Genomic DNA, 21,708 nt, shown 5'->3' with positions numbered 1-21,708 from the left:
GTATCTTATCCAAGCATGGCTGGAATGTATCTTAATCAAGCATGGCTAGAATGTATCTTATCCAAGCATGGCTAGAATGTATCTTATCTAAGCATGGCTGGAATGTATCTTATCCAAGCATGGCTGGAATGTATCTTATCCAAGCATGGCTGGAATGTATCTTATCCAGGCATGGCTAGAATGTATCTTATCCAAGCATGGCTGGAATGTATCTTATCCAGGCATGGCTAGAATGTATCTTATCCAGGCATGGCTAGAATGTATCTTATCCAGGCATGGCTAGAATGTATCTTATCCAGCCATGGCTAGAATGTATCTTATCCAGGCATGGCTAGAATGTATCTTATCCAGACATGGCTAGAATGTATCTTATCCAGGCATGGCTAGAATGTATCTTATCCAAACATGGCTAGAATGTATCTTATCCAAGCATGGCTAGAATGTATCTTATCCAAGCATGGCTGGAATGTATCTTATCCAAGCATGGCTAGAATGTATCTTATCCAGGCATGGCTAGAATGTATCTTATCCAGACATGGCTAGAATGTATCTTATCCAGACATGGCTAGAATGTATCTTATCCAGACATGGCTAGAATGTATCTTATCCAGGCATGGCTAGAATGTATCTTATCCAAGCATGGCTAGAATGTATCTTATCCAGACATGGCTAGAATGTATCTTATCCAGGCATGGCTAGAATGTATCTTATCCAGACATGGCTAGAATGTATCTTATCCAGGCATGGCTAGAATGTATCTTATCCAGACATGGCTAGAATGTATCTTATCCAGGCATGGCTAGAATGTATCTTATCCAGGCATGGCTAGAATGTATCTTATCCAAGCATGGCTAGAATGTATCTTATCCAGGCATGGCTAGAATGTATCTTATCCAGGCATGGCTAGAATGTATCTTATCCAGGCATGGCTAGAATGTATCTTATCCAGGCATGGCTAGAATGTATCTTATCCAGGCATGGCTAGAATGTATCTTATCCAGGCATGGCTAGAATGTATCTTATCCAGGCATGGCTAGAATGTATCTTATCCAGGCATGGCTAGAATGTATCTTATCCAGGCATGGCTAGAATGTATCTTATCCAGACATGGCTAGAATGTATCTTATCCAGGCATGGCTAGAATGTATCTTATCCAGGCATGGCTAGAATGTATCTTATCCAGACATGGCTAGAATGTATCTTATCCAGGCATGGCTAGAATGTATCTTATCCAGGCATGGCTAGAATGTATCTTATCCAGGCATGGCTAGAATGTATCTTATCCAGACATGGCTAGAATGTATCTTATCCAGGCATGGCTAGAATGTGTTCCATTCTTCTAATATTCAGTGGTATTATTTTGTGTCGATCAACAAGTAGTTGTTCAAGTCAACTGGGCTCTGTTAATTCTAGTAACACTTAGCAACCACCTATAGATACAGAACCCTCCATCACACAGACAGTTAGACACATCAGATGAGAACAACCCAGTCAAGGGAAGAACACACTTGTTCAGTATATCTCTTTGTCATGTGGCGTTGGTTCAACTGTAGATCATGTCTGTCATTATTTGGAATATCATTATTCTGACATCATAGCAATCTGAAATGAATGGATATCTTCACCTTGTGTTCATATCAGATGTTGTTGAACTTTCTGCTCATACAGTGTTGGTAACTTTGCATGCATGGGGGAATGTGTCTGTCTCCTCATAGTGTATGTCTACAGTGCAGCTGGAGCTGGGTCAGAGGCACTCCAACATTAGTGACAATCTGGTTAGCATTATCTACATGTCAAGGAAAGGAAAGATCCCTTATCTGCCACTATTGATGTTCTGTAGTTCCGTCTCTCCCTCCCTCACTTTTCATCCCTTATTTCACTCATATGACTTGGTTTGGATTTGGTATGATGGGAAGTGTGGATTTTTCTTAATGTCTGGTCCAGTGTTGTGTTTCTATGGTGATGTCCTTGCTGTCGCTCTCCTAAAGAGTTAGTTATCTCTTCCTAACTGGTCCAGTGTTGTGTTTTTATGGTGATGTCCTTGCTGTCACTCTCCTAAAGAGTTAGTTATCTCTTCCTAACTGGTCCAGCATACTGTTCCTCACATGAGTCACTCTCTTTAGAGGCTTATAGAATTCTAAAGAGGGAACATCAGTGAGGAGGTTTTTCCCACTCTTGGGGGTAATGTGCAGGACAGATGGATATGGGTCTGTGCAGTCAGTCTTATGGCAAACAGAAGAGAATAACATAACTGGAATGGCAGATGTGTGTGTGTCTAGATAGAGGAGGGGAGGGGGAGGGAGGGGAGGGAGAGCCACAGCACTGCCTGCCATGGCACAGACAGAACTAGCCCCATCTTTCATCTGTTCCCTGGTATTTTTATGACAACTCATCAGGTTCATGTGCAACGGGTCCATTCTTGTAACCAAACACAGAGCTGCAGAAACAAGCGTCTCTTATCTTTCTCTTCAATCATCTTTCCCTGTATCTTTCCAGACTGGCTAGAATGTATCTCTCCAGCCCACTCTCTCTCAATTCAATTCAACTCTTCCTCTCTCTGTCTCTCTCCAGCTCTGGGACAGATCATGCTGTATGTGGATGGAATGAACGGCCTCATAAGTCACAACGAAACCGTCCAATGGCTTTACACACTCGTTGGATCCAAGGTACAGTATGAAGTTACCAAATGAAATATCATTGTACTTTTGCATCTGACCATATAACAACTGTAAAACATGCGTCCATCCTCTGATGGCCAAGTCAATCTATTTTCTCCCCAATCTGGTCCAGGCCCCCCTCTCTCTCTCTTTCTCTGAATGTCCCTCCCCCCTCTCTCTCTCTCTTTCTCTGTCTAGTCCCCTCCCTCCTTCTCTCTCTCTTTCTGTCTTTCTCTGTCTCTGGTTTCTCTCTCTGTCTCTCTTCTCTCTCTCTCTCTCTCTCTCTCTCTCTCTCCAAGCTCTGGTCTTCTCTCTCCTTCTCTCACTTTCTCTGTCCTCTATCTCTCTCGTCCACTCTCTCTCTGTCCTTTCTATCTCTGTCTTTCTCTCTCTCTCCCTCTTTCTCCTCTGGGAGAGAGTGTCTCTGCATTTCCTGCTCTAACCGATTCTTCTCTCCTCTGCTCCTACTTCCTGGCCAAGTGTAACACACAGCATGGTTTTGATCATGTCCCGATCAGGCACTCACTTTATTACACACAGATCTTCACATCCCTTCCTCTTTTTTCCTCTGTTTCTCTGTCTTTCCTTCTCTTTTCTGGCTTTACATTCTGACTGTACCATGCCTTGGCATTATTCACCCCTACAAGTACAACCCCTGTTCCCTTATTTCCTATACATCCTCTATCAGGCCATTATCTCAACCTGTCATGCAGGTGAATGAGGACCCAAAAGCGACTTTGCGAAAACAGAGTATTTAATCCAGTAATAAACTTTACAAAACAAAAAGCATAATACTACTCGTAAAGACGAGAACAGACTTATCTTGATCGAGAACTGCAGGTTGCCTCGGGAAGGCACTTGAACCCAGCAGACTCAGACACCTGCTCACCACGCAGCATCTGAGGGAAACACGGCGAAGGGCAAAACATAGACACAGCACGGTGAATTATAGATGAGGATCCGACAGGGCAGGTACGGAAAACAAGAAGAGAAATAGGGACTCAATCAGGGAAAAGGATCGGGAACTGTGGGAAGACTAAATGATGATTAGGGGAATAGGAACAGCTGGGAGCAGGAACGGAACGATAGAGAGAAGATAGAGCGATCACAGTGAGAGAGGGAGGGGGAGAGAGAGGGATAGAAAGAGGGAAAGAACCTAATAAGACCAGCAGAGGGAAACGAATAGAATGGGAAGCACAGGGACAAGACATGATAATTAATGACAAAACATGACAGTACCCCCACTCACCGAGCGCCTCCTGGCGCACTGAGGAGGAATCTGGCGGCAACGGAGGAAATCATCAATGAGTGAACTTATCCAGCACGTCCCGAGACGGAACCCAACTCCTCTCCTCAGGACCGTAACCCTCCCAATCCACTAAGATTGGTGACCCCGTCCCCGAGAACTTGTGTCCATGATCTTATGTACCTTGTAAATAGGTGCGCTCTCGACAAGGACGGGAGGGGGGAGGGAAGACAACGGGGTGCGAAGAAAGGGCTTAACACAGGAGACATGGAAGACAGGATGGACGCGACGAAGATGTCGCGGATTTAGAGTGACAGCGACTAGGATTGACGACCTGGGAGACACAACGGACCAATGAACCGCTAGTCAACTTACGAGAAGCTGTCGTAAGAGGAAGGTTGCGAGTGGAAAGCCACACTTCTGGCCGCAACAATACCTAGGACTCTTAATCCTGCTTTATTGGCGGCTCTCACAGTCTGTGCCCTGTAGCGGCAAAGTGCAGACCTCACCCTCCTCCAGGTGCGCTCACAACGTTGGACAAACGCTTGAGCGGAGGGAACGCTGGACTCGGCAAGCTGGGAAGAGAATAGAGGAGGCTGGTAACCCAGACTACTCTGAAACTAGATAACCCGGTAGCAGACGAAGGAAGCGAGTTGTGAGCGTATTCTGCCCAGGGAGCTGTTCTGCCCAAGACGCAGGGTTTCTGAAAGAAAGGCTGCGTAGTATGCGACCAATCGTCTGATTGGCCCTCTCTGCTTGACCGTTAACTGGGGATGAAACCCGGAAGAGAGACTGACGGACGCACCAATCAAACGACAGAACTCCCTCCAAAACTGTGACGTGAATCCTCTGTCTGAAACGTTAGGCCATGAATTCTGAACACATTCTCGATAATGATTTGTGCCGTCTCCTTAGGGAAGGAAGTTTCGAGGGGAATGAAATGTGCCGCCTTAGAGAACCTATCGACAACCGTAAGAATCACAGTCTTCCCGCAGACAAAGGCAGACCGTGTTGAAGTCTCTGTGAGACCATGGTCGAGAAGTCCTGGGGAGCTTCTGAGACGACCAGCAGGAGGAGAGTTACCCGACTGTCTGCGCTCCGAACAAGCAGCCACGAAACGGCGCGTGTCACGCTCCTGAGTCGGCCACCAAAAGCGCTGGCGAATGACGCAAGAGTGCCTCGAACACCGGGATGACCAGCTAACTTGGCAGAGTGAGCCCACTGAAGAACAGCCAGACGAGTGGAAACAGGAACGAAAAGGAGGTTACTAGGACAAGCGCGGGCGACGCAGTGTGCGTGAGTGCTTGCTTAACCTGTCTTTCAATTCCCCAGACTGTCAACCCGACAACACGCCCATAAGGAAGAATCCCTTGGGATCAGTAGAAGCCACAGAAGAACTAAACAGACGGGATAAGGCATCAGGCTTGGTTTCTTGCTACCCGGACGGTAAGAAATCACAAACTCGAAACGAGCGAAAAACAACGCCAACGAGCTTGACGGGCATTAAGTCGTAGAACGGATGTACCAAGGTTCTGTATGGTCTGTCCAAACGACAAAAGGAACGGTCGCCCCCTCCAACCACTGTTATTCGCCTAGGGCTAACTGGATGGCGAGCAGTTCACGGTTACCCACATCATAGTTGCGCTCAGATGGCGACAGGCGATGAGAAAAATAAGCGCAAGGATGAACCTTATCAGACTGGAAGCGCTGGGATAGAATGGCTCCCACGCCTCCTCTGAAGGTCGAAATGAATTGTCTAGTGACGTCAGAGTAACGAGGATAGGAGCGTCGTAAACGTGTTTTAGAAGATCAAAAGCTCCTAACCGGACCACTTAAAACACGTCTTGACAGAAGTAAGAGCTAAGGGGCATAACTTGACCGAATTACGGAAACGCCGATGAAATTAGTCGAAACCTAAAAAGCGCTGCAACTCGACACGTGACCTTGGAACGGGCCAATCACTGACAGCTTGGACCTTAGCGGAATCCATCTGAATGCCTTCAGCGGAAATAACGGAACCGAGAAAAGTAACGGAGGAGACATGAAAAGAGCACTTCAGCCTTTACATGCTGACAATTCTCTAAAAGGCGCTGTAGAACACGTCGAACGTGCTGAACATGAATCTCGAGTGACGGTGAAAAAATCAGGATTCATCAAGATAGACAAAAACAAAGATGTTCAGCATGTCTCTGTAACATCATTAACTAATGCCTGAAAAACAGCTGGCGCATTGGCGAGACCAAACGGCAGAACCCGGTACTCAAAATGCCCTAACGGAGTGTTAAACCCGTTTTCCACTTTAAACCCCCTCTCTGATGCGCACGAGATGGTAAGCTTACTGGTCCAACTTAGTAAAGCACCTGGCTCCCTGCAGAATCTCTTCCTGATGACATAAGGGGAAGCGGATAACGATTCTTAACCGTTATGTCATTCAGCCCTCGATAATCCACGCAGGGGCGCAGAGTACCGTCCTTCTTCTTAACAAAAAGAACCCCGCCCCGGCCGGAGAGGAAGAAGGCACTATGGTACCGGCGTCAAGAGACACAGATAAATAATCCTCGAGAGCCTTACGTTCTTAGCCGACAGAGAGTATAGTCTACCCCGAGGAGGAGTGGTCCCCGAAGGAGATCAATACTACAATCATACGACCGGTGAGGAGGAAGGGAGTTGGCTCGGGACCGACTGAAGACCGTGCGCAGATCATGATATTCCTCCGGCACTCCTGTCAAATCGCCAGGTTCCTCCTGAGAAGTGGGGACAGAAGAAATGGGAGGGATGGCAGACATTAAGCACTTCACATGACAAGATACGTTCCAGGATAGGATAGAATTACAAGACCAATTAATAGAAGGATTATGACATACTAGCCAGGGATGACCCAAAACAACAGGTGTGAAAGGTGAACTGAAAAATCAAAAAAGAAATAGTCTCACTGTGGTTACCAGATACTGTGAGAAAAAGGTAGTGTCTCAAATCTGATACTGGGAAGATGACTACCATCTAAGGCAAACATGGGCGTAGGCTTGTCTAACTGTCTGAAAGGAATGTTATGTTTCCGAACCCATGCTTCTCCATGAAACAACCCTCAGCCCCAGAGTCAATCAAGGCACTGCATGTAGCACCTCTCCGGTCCAGCGTAGATGGACCGACATAGTAGTACAGGATCTAGATGAAGAGACCTGAGTAGTAGCGCTCACCAGTAGCCCTCCGCTTACTGATGGGCTCTGGCCTCTTACTGGACATGAATTAACAAAATGTCCATCAAATCTCAATAGAGGCACAGGCGGTTGGTGATCCTCCGTTCCCTCTCCTTAGTCGAGATGCGAATCCCTCCCAGCTGCATGGGCTCAGTCTCAGAGCCAGAGGAGGGAGATGGTTGCTATGCGGAGCAGGGAAACACCGTTGATGCGAGCTCTCTTCCACGAGCCTGGTGACGAAGATCTACCCGTGTTCTATGCGGATGGCGAGAGCAATCAAAGAGTCCACACTGGAAGGAACCTCCCGAGAGAGAATCTCATCTTTGACCACTGTGTGGAGTCCCTCCAGAAAACGAGCGAGCAGCGCCGGCTCTCTCCAGTCACTAGAGGCAGCAAGAGTACGAAACTCTATAGAGTAATCCGTTATGGATCGATCACCTTGGCATAGGGAAGCCAGGACCCTAGAAGCCTCCCAAAAACTGAACGGTCAAAACCCGAATCATCTCCTCTTTAAAGTTCTGGTAATTGTTAGAACAATCAGCCCTTGCCTCCCAGATAGCTGTGCCCCACTCACGGGCCCGGCCAGTAAGGAGTGAAATGACGTAAGCAACCCGAGCTCTCTCTCTAGAGTATGTGTTGGGTTGGAGAGAGAACACAATCTCACACTGGGTGAGAAAGGAGCGGCACTCAGTGGGCTGCCCGGAGTAGCAAGGTGGGTTATTAACCCTAGGTTCTGGAGACTCGGCAGGCCAGGAAGTAACAGGTGGCACGAGACGAAGACTCTGGAACTGTCCAGAGAGGTCGGAAACCTGAGCGGCCAGGTTCTCCACGGCATGGCGAGCAGCAGACAATTCCTGCTCTGTCTCCGAGCATGGCTCCTTGGATCTCGACGGCAGTGTTACGAGCGTCTGTAGTCGCTGGGTCCATTCCTCGGTCGGATCCTTCTGTCATGCAGGTGAATGAGGACCCAAAAGCGACTTGGCGAAAACAGAGTATTTAATCCAGTAATAAACTTTACAAAACAAAAAGCATAATACTACTCGTAAAGACGAGAACAGACTGGAGACTTGATCGAGAACTGCAGGTTGCCTCGGGAAGGCACTTGAACCTAGCAGACTCAGACACCTGCTCACCACGCAGCATCTGAGGGAAACACGACACGACAGGGCAAAACATAGACACAGCACGGTGAATTATAGATGAGGATCCGACAGGGCAGGTCTCAACAAGAAGAGAAATAGGGACTCTAATCAGGGAAAAGGATCGGGAACAGGTGTGGGAAGACTAAATGATGATTAGGGGAATAGGAACAGCTGGGAGCAGGAACGGAACGATGAGAGAAGAGAGACATTTAAACCCTATCAGTGGTTAGAAAGAGGGAAAGAACCTAATAAGACCAGCAGAGGGAAACGAATAGAATGGGAAGCACAGGGACAAGACATGATAATTAATGACAAAACATGACACAACCACTCAGGGCTGTCAGAGCAGGAAAACCTCTTATCGGGCACTATGTAATGACACATTTAAACCCTATCAGTGGTTAACATGCATGCTGCACCTCGTTGGTCACATTTAAACCCTATCAGTGGTTAACATGCTGCACCTCGTTGGTCACATTTAAACCCTATCATTGGTTAACATGCATGCTGCACCTCGTTGGTCACATTTAAACCCTATCAGTGGTTAACATGCTGCACCTCGTTGGTCACATTTAAATCCTATCAGTGGTTAACATGCTGCACCTCGTTGGTCACATTTAAACCCTATCAGTGGTTAACATGCTGCACCTCGTTGGTCACGTTTAAACCCTATCAGTGGTTAACATGCTGCACCTCGTTGGTCACATTTAAACCCTATCAGTGGTTAACATGCTGCACCTCGTTGGTCACATTTAAATCCTATCAGTGGTTAACATGCTGCACCTCGTTGGTCACATTTAAATCCTATCAGTGGTTAACATGCTGCACCTCGTTGGTCACATTTAAACCCTTTCAGTGGTTAACATGCTGCACCTCGTTGGTCACATTTAAACCCTATCAGTGGTTAACATGCATGCTGCACCTCGTTGGTCACGTTTAAACCCTATCAGTGGTTAACATGCATGCTGCACCTCGTTGGTCACGTTTAAACCCTATCAGTGGTTAACATGCATGCTGCACCTCGTTGGTCACTGAAGCAGTTATAACATGCAGAATGAGATTGATATGGTCCCTGGTGCATAAAACCTTTTTCTGCTCTGTGTGTGTGTGTGTGTGTGTGTGTGTGTGTGTGTGTGTGTGTGTGTGTGTGTGTGTGTGTGTGTGTGTGTGTGTGTGTGTGTGTGTGTGTGTGTGTGTGTGTGTGTGTGTGTGTGTGTGTGTGTGTGTGTGTGTGTGTGTGTGTGTGTGTGTGTGTGTGTGTGTGTGTGTGTGTGTGTGTTTGTGTGTAGTTCCGTCTGGTAGTGAAGACAGCTCTGAAACTGTTACTGGTGTTTGTGGAGTACACTGAACCCAACACTGCCCTGCTCATCCATGCTGTCAACACTGTGGACACCAAGAGAGGTAGGAGAGACCAGACCACTACCCTACACACACACATTGTAGACACCGCGGGAGGTAAGTGTGTGGGTTTATTGAAAAAGACTGTGACTCTCTCCTCTGGTGGGGTTCAGTTACCTGCCTCTGTAAAAGCCCATCACTCCTGTGGCTGTGTAACGAGAGAGAACCAGATACCAGGAGCTCTGGGTAAGACTGAGACGGTCCATGACCCCACTGTCTGACTGTAGCGCTGCCTCATGTTCACACACACACACACACACACACACACACACACACACACACACACACACACACACACACACACACACACACACACACACACACACACACACACACACACACACACACACACACACACACACACACACACACACACACACACACACTACTACCCTGGAAACTGTTCAGGACACTTGAGCTGCCTACAACTAGTCCAGTTTCAGCTTCTATTTGTCTAATATTACATGATCTACTCCTGATATCATTACAGTTTCAGCTTCTATTAGTCTAATATCACATGATCTACTCCTGATATCATTACAGTTTCAGCTTCTATTAGTCTAATATCACATGATCTACTCCTGATATCATTACTGTTTCAGCTACTATTTGTCTAATATTACATGATCTACTCCTGATATCATTACAGTTTCAACTTCTATTAGTCTAATATCACATGATCTACTCCTGATATCATTACTGTTTCAGCTTCTATTAGTCTAATATTACTCGATCTACTCCTGATATCATTACAGTTTCAACTTCTATTAGTCTAATATTACTCAATCTACTCCTGATATCATTACTGTTTCAGCTTCTATTAGTCTAATATTACTCGATCTACTCCTGATATCATTACAGTTTCAGCTTATATTCGTCTAATATCACATGATCTACTCCTGATATCATTACTGATTCAGCTTCTATTAGTCTAATATCACATGATCTACTCCTGACATCATTACAGTTTCAACTTCTATTAGTCTAATATCACATGATTTACTCCTGATATCATTACTGTTTCAACTTCTATTAGTCTAATATCACATGATCTACTCCTGATATCATTACAGTTTCAACTTCTATTAGTCTAATATCACATGATCTACTCCTGATATCATTACTGTTTCAGCTTCTATTTGTCTAATATTACATGATCTACTCCTGATATCATTACAGTTTCAGCTTCTATTAGTCTAATATCACATGATCTACTCCTGATATCATTACTGTTTCAGCTTCTATTAGTCTAATATTACTCGATCTACTCCTGATATCATTACAGTTTCAGCTTCTATTAGTCTAATATCATATGATCTACTCCTGATATCATTACTGTTTCAGCTTATATTTGTCTAATATCACATGATCTACTCCTGATATCATTACAGTTTCAGCTTCTATTAGTCTAATATCACATGATCTACTCCTGATATCATTACTGTTTCAGCTTATATTTGTCTAATATTACATGATCTACTCCTGATATCATTACAGTTTCAGCTTCTATTAGTCTAATATTACATGATCTCCTCCTGATATCATTACAGTTTCAACTTCTATTAGTCTAATATCACATGATCTACTCCTGATATCATTACAGTTTCAGCTTCTATTAGTCTAATACCACATGATCTACTCCTGATATCATTACAGTTTCAGCTTATATTCGTCTAATATCATATGATCTACTCCTGATATCATTACAGTTTCAGCTTATATTCGTCTAATATCACACGATCTACTCCTGATATCATTACTGTTTCAACTTCTATTAGTCTAATATTACATGATCTACTCCTGATATCATTACAGTTTCAGCTTCTATTAGTCTAATATCACATGATCTACTCCTGATATCATTACAGTTTCAGCTTCTATTAGTCTAATATTACTCGATCTACTCCTGATATCATTACAGTTTCAGCTTCTATTAGTCTAATATCATATGATCTACTCCTGATATCATTACAGTTTCAGCTTCTATTAGTCTAATACCACATGATCTACTCCTGATATCATTACAGTTTCAGCTTATATTCGTCTAATATCATATGATCTACTCCTGATATCATTACAGTTTCAGCTTATATTCGTCTAATATCACACGATCTACTCCTGATATCATTACTGTTTCAACTTCTATTAGTCTAATATTACATGATCTACTCCTGATATCATTACAGTTTCAGCTTCTATTAGTCTAATATCACATGATCTACTCCTGATATCATTACTGTTTCAGCTTCTATTAGTCTAATATTACTCGATCTACTCCTGATATCATTACAGTTTCAGCTTCTATTAGTCTAATATCATATGATCTACTCCTGATATCATTACTGTTTCAGCTTATATTCGTCTAATATCACATGATCTACTCCTGATATCATTACAGTTTCAGCTTCTATTAGTCTAATATCACATGATCTACTCCTGATATCATTACTGTTTCAGCTTATATTTGTCTAATATTACATGATCTACTCCTGATATCATTACAGTTTCAGCTTCTATTAGTCTAATATTACATGATCTCCTCCTGATATCATTACAGTTTCAACTTCTATTAGTCTAATATCACATGATCTACTCCTGATATCATTACAGTTTCAGCTTCTATTAGTCTAATACCACATGATCTACTCCTGATATCATTACAGTTTCAGCTTATATTCGTCTAATATCATATGATCTACTCCTGATATCATTACAGTTTCAGCTTATATTCGTCTAATATCACACGATCTACTCCTGATATCATTACTGTTTCAACTTCTATTAGTCTAATATTACATGATCTACTCCTGATATCATTACTGTTTCAGCTTCTATTAGTCTAATATCACATGATCTACTCCTGATATCATTACAGTTTCAGCTTCTATTAGTCTAATATTACATGATCTCCTCCTGATATCATTACAGTTTCAACTTCTATTAGTCTAATATCACATGATCTACAGTCATGTCTGATATCATATCATTACAGTTTCAGCTTCTATTAGTCTAATACCACATGATCTACTCCTGATATCATTACAGTTTCAGCTTATATTCGTCTAATATCATATGATCTACTCCTGATATCATTACAGTTTCAGCTTATTTTCGTCTAATATCACACGATCTACTCCTGATATCATTACTGTTTCAACTTCTATTAGTCTAATATCACATGAACTACTCCTGATATCATTACTGTTTCAGCTTCTATTAGTCTAATATCACATGATCTACTCTTGATAGCATTACTGTTTCAGCTTCTATTAGTCTAATATCACATGATCTACTCCTGATATCATTACTGTTTCAGCTTCTATTAGTCTAATATCACATGATCTACTCTTGATAGCATTACTGTTTCAGCTTCTATTAGTCTAATATCACATGATCTACTCCTGATATCCATATGGTTCTGTTCAAAGTGTATTTTCTCTATATATATGGTTTATTTGAATGCAGAGCATAGGTGGATTGTGGTACCTTTGGACCGACTGTGTGGTGCATGCTTTGTGGTGCAGGCTGTAAGCTGTGGTCCAATGCCATGGAGATTCTGGAGGAGAAGGATGGGGTGGACACAGAGCTGCTGGTGTATGCCATGACCCTCATCAACAAGGTCGGTCTCTCTTCATTCCTCTCTCTCTCTCTTCATCTCTTTTTCTCTCTCTCTCTCTGCATATTTTTCTCTCTCTACATTTCACTCTCATCTCTTTGTCTTCTATTTCTTTCACTCTTTCTACATTTCTACATTTCTCTCTCGAATTACATTTATTTCTACATCTCTCTCTTTACAACTCTATCTCTCTCTCCCAAATGATGACATTTGTGTGTGTGTTTCAGACTCTAGCAGGCCTGCCTGACCAGGACTCATTCTATGACGTGGTGGACTGTTTGGAGGAGCAGGGCATGGAGGCCATGTCTCAGAGACACCGTAGCAGGAAGGGAACAGACCTGGATCTCATGGAGCAGTTTAACATCTACGAGGTACCTCCACCTCCTCGGCGTAGTGGAATTCACTTCCTGGCTTAGTCACTTAAATAGTTTGTTGTAGAAACACTAGCAGAGCACTATAGGTACAAAACATGGTCAAATATACAAATAAATACTTGACCAGCTTGATTTAGTTTGTCCTCAATGGGACCAATGGAATAGTCCTAAGTGTTGACCCATGTCTGCTTGGGACCTCATGTCCCCTGCTAGTCTAACTGTTCGCTGTTGTGCCTCCAGACTGCTCTGCGCCATGAGGACGGGGACGACGAGAGCCAGACGCCTACCGTGGGTCGGAAGAACCGGCGGCGTGCCAGCGTGGGGGGCACCAACGACCGGCGAGGCCTGGAGAGGAGACGCAGCCGGAGACACTCCCTCCAGAACGGGAGAGGACTCACCTCAGCCCCCGCTTCTCCCAGCAGCCCTCACTCTCACGGAGGACACAACGGTAGCTTCCTGCCCTTCGGAGGCCAGGGCATCGACGACGTCAGCGAAAGGTGAGTTGGAGCGGAGGAGAGTGGGTGATGGGTGGGGCAAACAGGAGAAGGGGAAGGGCAGAGGTAGAAAGTGTGAATGCGTTAAAGGGAGAAGCATATCCCTGCCCTGCTTCTGTTATTAACTGAAACTTGCCAATATGATCTTAAATGGTCAGCTGAAGTGGTTCGGTTTATTTTTACTTCACTACCCAGAGAAGTCAGCTGTGAGGAATTGGAAAACACACAGATGATTCTGGATCCACGATACAGTTCAGAACAGGAAAGGGTTTGACTGCCAGTGTTGTGTTACGTTATAGTCTGGGACAGATGTGTGTGTTCCAACCAGAGTCAATATGAATGAAGAACGTCATTATGTAGTCATAAAACAGAGACAGAGCACGGGCTACTGTTTCAAAGTGACCTTTAGATTCATCTTCAGACTCTCAACGTTTTGTGAGCTCGTGGAGCTGCTGAAGGAAATGGAACCTTCTGTAAACAGTGATAGGAATTATCAGGAGTTATTATTCATTATTAGGAGTTATTATTGGTTATTAGGACTTATTATTAGTTATTTCTGTGCTCGTGTCCTAAATGACACCCTATTACCTATGTAGTGCACTACTTTTGGCAGTAAAGGTACCATTTGGGATGCATCCCTGTATGTGTCCTATCTGTCACAAGTCATGTTTCCCTTTGAGGGAGTGTTTGTTGAATTTCAACCAACACTGCAATAGTTTTACTTCAATAATGTTAATGTGTACATAACCACTAGGAATTCATGCTTAACTAAAGCAAAATAATAATGCCTATTGAAATTTAAATACTGCAATATCTCATTTACATAAGTATTCACACCCCTGAGTCAATATTTTGTAGAAGCACCCTTGGCTGCGATTTCAGCTGTGAGTCTTTCTGGGTAAGTCTCTAAGAGCGATTTCAGCTGTGAGTCTTTCTGGGTAAGTCTCTAAGAGCGATTTCAGCTGTGAGTCTTTCTGGGTAAGTCTCTAAGAGCGATTTCAGCTGTGAGTCTTTCTGGGTAAGTCTCTAAGAGCGATTTCAGCTGTGAGTCTTTCTGGGTAAGTCTCTAAGAGCTTTTCACACCTGGATTGTGTAACACTTGCCCATTATTCTATTCAAAATTCTTCAAACTTTGTCAAATTGGTTGTTAATTATTGCTAGACAACCATTTGCAGGTCTTCCAATAGATTTTCAAACAGAGTTGTAAGTCTAAACTGTAGCTGGGCCACTCAGGAGTATCCACTGTCTTCTTGCTAAGCAACTCCAATGTAGATTTGGCCTTGTGTTTTAGGTTATTGACCTTCTGAAAGGTGAATTCATCTCCCAGGGTCTGGTGATCAGCAGACTGAACTAAGTTTTCCTCTAGGATTTAGCTCCATTCCATTTATTTGTTATCCTGAAAAATGATTATAAGCATACCCATAACATGATGCAGCCACCACTATGCTTAAAAATCTGGAGAGTGGTACAATGTGTTGTATTAGATTTGCCCCAAACTTAAAACTTTGTATTCAGGACAAAAAGGGAATTGCTTTGCCACATTTTTTGCAGTACTACTTTAGTGCCGTGTTGCAAAAAGATGCATGTTTTGGAATATTTTGATTCTGTACAGGCTTCCTTTTCACTCTTTCAATTAGGTTAGTATTGTGGAGTAACTACAATGTTGTTGATTCATCCTCATTTTCCTCCTATCACAGCCATTAAACTCTGTAAGTGTTTTAAAGTCGCCATTGGCCTCATACTTTGTAGTGACTGTGTGTATTGATACACCACCCAAAGTGTAATTAATAACCACCATACTCAAAGAGATATTCAATATCTGCTTTTTTATTTTGACCTATCGACCAATAGGTGCGAGGCATTGGAAAACCTCCCTGGGCTTTGTGGTTAAACAGGTTTTTCAAATTCACTGCTCTACTTAGCGACCTTACAAATAATTGTATGTGTGGGTTACAGAGATGAGGTAGTCATTCAAAAATGATGTTGAACACTATTATTGCAGACAGAGCAATGTATTATGTGATTTATTCAGCAAATCTTTACTCCTGAACTTATTTCAGCCATAACAAAGGGGTTGAATACTTATTGACTCAAGACATTTCAGCTCGTCATATTTAATCAAATTGTTAAAAATAAAAAATATTCAACAAAATGTGGAAAAAGTCAAGGGGTGGGAATACTTTCTGAAGGCACAGTGTGATGGCTACCTTTCACCCTGCCACACACAGCATCATACTGTCCACCATTAGTAACTAGCATTTCTGCTAGCATTTCTGCTAGCATTTCTGCTAGCATTTCTGCTAGCATTTCTGGTAGCGCTCCAGTTCGGTTCTGCAGATAGTTCAATTGAACCCAGAGGGTTATATGATACAGACTCCCACCAGTCCAGTCCACCACACACAGGAAATTCAGACCGCCTTTGAAGATCAGTGTTTTCCATATCGGTAATGAAACACAGGCGGGTGGGTCAGAGGAAACCTGACAGCACAATGGCCCTAGAAAGACTCTCGTATGCATATGATGTATGCGACAATCCTTTATCTATTAAAACCCTCCAGATATGACCACACAGTCACAGCCTAGTCAATGGTTGCATCTCAAGTGACACCATTCTCCTACATTGTGCACTTCTGACCAAAGTCCATATGGCTCTAGTCAAAAGTAATGCACTATATAGGGAATAGGGTGCCATTTGGGATGTACACTATGATCGCTGGTCCGGGGACCGTTACTGGTCCCTAAGATGTTACAGGCTGGTCCAGAGCTGCTGGTGTGTGCCAGATGGTTAGCTGACATTGATTTAGTCAGTTCTCATGCTGTTTTTTAATGTTATCAAGCACTGTATGTAATGAATGAAATGAGGACATACTAATTAAAAGCTATGAACCTCTTTGAACTATACTGCCTCGTGGACACATTTTGACCTCCCTCGTCAGTTTTGACAGGGTGTTCTGTGTGTACTGCATTCTGTCTGTCACTTCTCTCTTTTTCTGGACAGTTTTCTACTGTATTTTGTTCATGTTGTCTGTTGCATTTCTCCTCCTTTTCCTCTTTCTACTCTTTCCTGTCTATTTTCTCCCTCCCCTCCCCTCCATCCATCCCTCCACCCCTCCTTTTCAGAGAGGAGGAAGAGGAGGAGGAGGAAGAGGAGGAGGAGGATGAGGATGAGGAAGATGATGAGAGTCATGATATCACAGAGACCACTAGAAAGGGCTTCCACAGGTATTTCAGGAAAACAGTTTTTCCCCCAAATAGAACCTCTTCTTCCATATCTTTCTTTCAGTCTTGTCCTCCATCCATCTCTCCCTTCCTGGACGATGTATAGTGTTGTTAACAGTGTATGGGTGTGTCAAAAAAAAGCATATCTGTTATTGTAAATGTGTAATGTATTCCCCTTGGATATACCCCAACCCCTTTGTCCTCCCCTTTGCTCTGTTACTCTGTTGTTTTAGCATGGTGCCCGTGCAGGCAGTAGAGGACTCCTCTAGCTTGTGTTCTCCTTTTCACTGTATGGTCAACCTCATCCCTGACGCCTCAGCCGCCTCAGAGAGAGAGAGAGAGAGAGTGTGGCCATGGCCAGCCCTATGGCCCCTGTGTCTACCCCTCCCTAGAAACACTGGCTCTAACCCCCAGGTGGTCTCTCCCAGTCCCAGATCTACTTCCCTGGTCATAGTGCTTGGCTGGGGGAGACTGCCAGGCACTGCCCACCCTCTGGGCCAACAGCACAGCACCTCTGTACCCTCCTCTTCCTCCCCCTCGAGGGGACATAGTCAGTCCTACCTTCAACCGCCCAAGCCCCTCCCACTCCTCCCTGGTGTGGACCTGAGCCAGGTGTCTGCATCTGCTGAGGCCGAGGAGTGTGTTGAGAGGGGCGTGGCCAGACAACAGCGCTACAGGTAGAGGTGCAGCAGCAACAGGAGCTCTACAGTTCACTTCTTCACCTCTGGCATTACATTCACTATGAAGGAATACCTCCCCAACTCTTAAATATACACTGTCATCCCTCAACACTGGTGTCTGTGTCTTCATGTCTACCTGGCTTGCTCCCTCACAATCCACTTGGCTGAGAAGCTGCCGTATTGAATGTCTTTTGTACAAGGGGTATAGACATAGTGTTAATGTCTACCGTGTCAGACAGATTCTGTGTGGTCGAGTCATATTTGCTTTCCGTGGCCTACGAGGCACTTGTAGATGGTCTCCCTCATGCATGTTATGTATGCTTTAACTTGTGTCCAGTTGAACACATCTTTAGCTTGCCTCGCCATTCCTTTGACCTTTAAAGGCCCAGTGCAGTAAAACATTTGCTTTTCCTGTGTTGTATATATATTTCCACACTATGAGGTTGGAATAATACTATGAAATTGTGAAAATAATGAAAATACCCTTTTAGTGTAAGAACTGATTTAAAAGACCGCCTGAAACCTCCGCCTGTTTTGATGGGATGGAGTTCTGGCCTGCCTGGTGACATCACCACGGTAGATGAGTTTCAGAAATGAAACAACACATGTACATTTAACCATTCGTTAGAAAAAATGACAATGCATAGTCTTGGCATTAGGGCTCTGCTCCTTCAGGCCAGCTCACTGCTAGAGCCAAGCGTCATGTGAAGAGGATGACATAAGTGCAGGCAGTGAGCACGACATGCTGTACCAAATCCCCTGAAGGAAGAGACACACAACCCACAGGTGGAGGCTGGGCTGGTGATGGGATATCACAATCAGCAAGCATAGCGAGTAACAGCTAGTTACAGCAACAACAACAGCAAGAGATGTGCATTCACGTGCCATCCAGCATCCAGGAAGCATGTGTACAACTGGTCAACTTAAATAGACCGAATGGAAGTAGAGTGTGAATCCAATTGGTGCAATATCTGCTGATGTGATCAGGTGATGTCACCACACTGGGGTTTCCCTTCTGAACCGGCTCCACAGACCAATAAGAGAGAGATTTACAAACCTCTCTGCCAATAACAGCTAGTTTTCAGTTTTCCCCTCCCTACTCAAACCACTCCCAGATAGTCCTAGCTAAATTCATGCTTGAGAAATTGCTCTTTCCTAAGAAGCTATTTTTGTTTCTTTTTGACCATTTGAGCTGAAAGAAAATCACTGTGAGGTACTTAATGTTTATCCAGAAATGATTTGATATTGAGATAAAAACTTCTGCAATGGGCCTTTTAAAGATAGTTTAACACCAGATGCCCAGTAGGCTGCTACATTTCCCTGTCCGCTGTGTTGTATTTTATGTTGCTTCTATCATCCATCCCGGATGGCACGCACACACAGGGAAAAAAGAAAGAGAAGAATTTGAACAAAGACGTATCGTTTCCTTGACGGAGTCAGCTGGTAGATGTGCAACTCCAGTTGAGAACACTACGTTTCCCTGACATTTACTGCTCATCTGTCTTTCATTGTGGCGTTGCACCACAGTTAAACCCAGACATGCCTAGAAAATAAAATTCAAAAATGAAAATGCACCATAACTCACATTTGAGTGTCTCTTAGATGTCTGTAATGTTGTGTGGAGCTGCAGCAACAGAGATAGGATGGAAAGTAGTGTTGCCATATTGTGAACAGACCAGGCCAGAAGTGCCTCAGTGTGTAGGCCTACAGTAGAGCACTCCCTACCTCCTATCCCATATCATCCTAGTCTTAATGACCCACCAGGAAGTAGAGGTCTTTCAACTGTGGGCTTTATGGGAATTTAAAAAAGGTTTGATTGTTTTTAAAGAGTATGTAGAGTCCGTGTCAGTGGGGGGAGGGGCAGAAATATTCTCTTGCTTCTTGGAATCACCATGTATCTTGCTACAATCCTTCAGTCAATCGTTCTCCAGACTTCCGTTTTCTTTGTGTTTAACCCTTGCATGCTTCTTTCCTTCATTACAATTTGTACTTGACTGTCCCTCTCCTCTCTCTCCTCACTGTTTCCCTTCAGCAGCCAAACAGCTGTATTGTATACATCTAGAGCACCCGTTAGTGCTGGAAGGTAAGACTTAGCCACTGTGCTAACACTAGTCTTATAGGTAAGACTTAGCCTCCAGGTTAACACTAGTCTTATAGGTAAGACCTAGCCTCCAGGTTAACACTAGTCTTATAGGTAAGACTTAGCCTCCAGGTTAACACTAGTCTTATAGGTAAGACTTAGCCTCCAGGTTAACACTAGTCTTATTGGTAAGACTTAGCCTCCAGGTTAACACTAGTCTTATAGGTAAGACTTAGCCTCCAGGTTAACACTAGTCTTATAGGTAAGACTTAGCCTCCAGGTTAACACTAGTCTAATAGGTAAGACTTAGCCTCCAGGTTAACACTAGTCTTATAGGTAAGACTTAGCCTCCAGGTTAACACTAGTCTTATAGGTAAGACTTAGCCTCCAGGTTAACACTAGTCTTATAGGTAAGACTTAGCCTCCAGGTTAACACTAGTCGTATAGGTAAGACTTAGCCTCCAGGTTAACACTAGTCTTATAGGTAAGACTTAGCCTCCAGGTTAACACTAGTCTTATAGGTAAGACTTAGCCTCCAGGTTAACACTAGTCTTATAGGTAAGACTTAGCCTCCAGGTTAACACTAGTCTTATAGGTAAGACTTAGCCTCCAGGTTAACACTAGTCTTATTGGTAAGACTTAGCCTCCAGGTTAACACTAGTCTTATAGGTAAAACTTAGCCTCCAGGTTAACACTAGTCTTATAGGTAAGACTTAGCCTCCAGGTTAACACTAGTCTAATAAGACTTAGCCTCCAGGTTAACACTTAGTCTTATAGGTAAGACTTAGCCAGGTTAACACTAGTCTTATAGGTAAGACTTAGCCTCCAGGTTAACACTAGTCTTATAGTCTTATAGGTAAGACTTAGCCTCCAGGTTAACACTAGTCTTATAGGTAAGACTTAGCCTCCAGGTTAACACTAGTCTTATAGGTAAGACTTAGCCTCCAGGTTAACACTAGTCTTATAGGTAAGACTTAGCCTCCAGGTTAACACTAGTCTTATAGGTAAGACTTAGCCTCCAGGTTAACACTAGTCTTATAGGTAAGACTTAGCCTCCAGGTTAACACTAATCTTATAGGTAAGACTTAGCCTCCAGGTTAACACTAGTCTTATAGGTAAGACTTAGCCACTGTGCTAACACTAGTCTTATAGGTAAGACTTAGCCTCCTGGTTAACACTAGTCTTATAGTCGTATAGGTAAGACTTAGCCACTGTACTAACACGAGTCTTATAGGTAAGACTTAGCCTCCAGGTTAACACTAGTCTTATAGTCTTATAGGTAAGACATAGCCACTGTGCTAACATTAGTCTTATAGGTAAGACTTAGCCTCCAGGTTAACACTAGTCTAATAGGTAAGACTTAGCCTCCAGGTTAACACTAGTCTTATAGGTAAGACTTAGCCTCCAGGTTAACACTAGTCTTATAGGTAAGACTTAGCCTCCAGGTTAACACTAGTCGTATAGGTAAGACTTAGCCTCCAGGTTAACACTAGTCTTATAGGTAAGACTTAGCCTCCAGGTTAACACTAGTCTCATAGTCTTATAGGTAAGACTTAGCCTCCAGGTTAACACTAGTCTCATAGTCTTATAGGTAAGACTTAGCTT

The 21,708-nt window shown here is 43.6% G+C and overlaps 1 pseudogene; it reads left to right on the top strand.

The window, feature by feature from the left end:
* LOC124022437 overlaps nucleotides 1–21,708 on the top strand; it is a 147,654-nt pseudogene that overhangs the window by 119,380 nt on the left and 6,566 nt on the right.

This window comes from Oncorhynchus gorbuscha, unplaced genomic scaffold (genome assembly GCF_021184085.1).
Source record: "Oncorhynchus gorbuscha isolate QuinsamMale2020 ecotype Even-year unplaced genomic scaffold, OgorEven_v1.0 Un_scaffold_1389, whole genome shotgun sequence".
NCBI classification, from domain to species: Eukaryota; Metazoa; Chordata; class Actinopteri; order Salmoniformes; family Salmonidae; genus Oncorhynchus; species Oncorhynchus gorbuscha.
The sequence above is the reverse complement of the archived record's forward strand: the minus strand, read 5'-3'. Positions and strand labels throughout refer to the sequence as shown.